Raw genomic sequence first — 929 nt, forward strand, 5'->3', positions numbered from 1 at the left:
AGGCTGAGGCAGGAGAATTGCTTGAACCCGGGAGGCAGAGGTTGCGGTGAGCTGAGACTGTGCCACTGCACTCCAGCCTAGGCAACAAGAGCAAAACTCTTTTAAAAAAAAAAAATGAAAGAAAGAAAGAAAAAAGAATTCAGTACTGATATATGCTACAACATAGATAATCCTTGAAAACATTATACTAAGTAAAATAAGCCAGTCACAAAAGACCATATATTGTACAATTCTATTTATATCAGTGGTCCCCAACCTTTTTGACACCAGGGGCCTGTTTTGTGGAAGACAATTGTTCCACAAACTGGATGGGGGTTTGGCGGGGAGATGGTTTCAGGATGAAACTATTCCACCTCAGATCATCAGGCATTAGATTCTCATAAGGAGTGTGTAACCTAGCTCTCTCACACGTGCAGTTCACAATAGAGTTTGCTCCTATGAGAATCTAATGCTGCCGCTGATCTGACAGGAGGCAGAGCTCAGGCAGTAATGCTCACTCACCAGTTGCTCACCTCCTGCTGTGCGGCCCAGTTCTTAACAGGCCATGGACTGGTACTGGTCTGTGACCCTGGGACTGGAGACCCCTGATTTGTATGAAATTTCAAATATGTATAAATATACACAGGTGACAGTAAAGACTCATCTTGGGTTGGGGCAGTTGAGGGGAAACAATTATGGCTGCTAATGGATAGGGGGTTGCTTTTTGGGAGGATAAGAACGTTCTAAAATTGCTAGTGTGATGGTTGCACAGCTCTGTGATTATACTAAAAAACATACTTTAAATTGTATGCTATGTGGATGGTATCTTGATTAAGCTGTTAAAAATATACCAGGTTTGAAACGTACTCAAATTGTACATACAGCTTTTAAAGACTTTCAGTATATATTTATTAAGTAATAGTTTAGCAGCACTGTACACGTATTTTTTT

The sequence above is a fragment of the Colobus angolensis genome, unplaced genomic scaffold, assembly GCF_000951035.1.
Source record: "Colobus angolensis palliatus isolate OR3802 unplaced genomic scaffold, Cang.pa_1.0 Scaffold49, whole genome shotgun sequence".
Lineage (NCBI taxonomy): Eukaryota > Metazoa > Chordata > Mammalia > Primates > Cercopithecidae > Colobus > Colobus angolensis.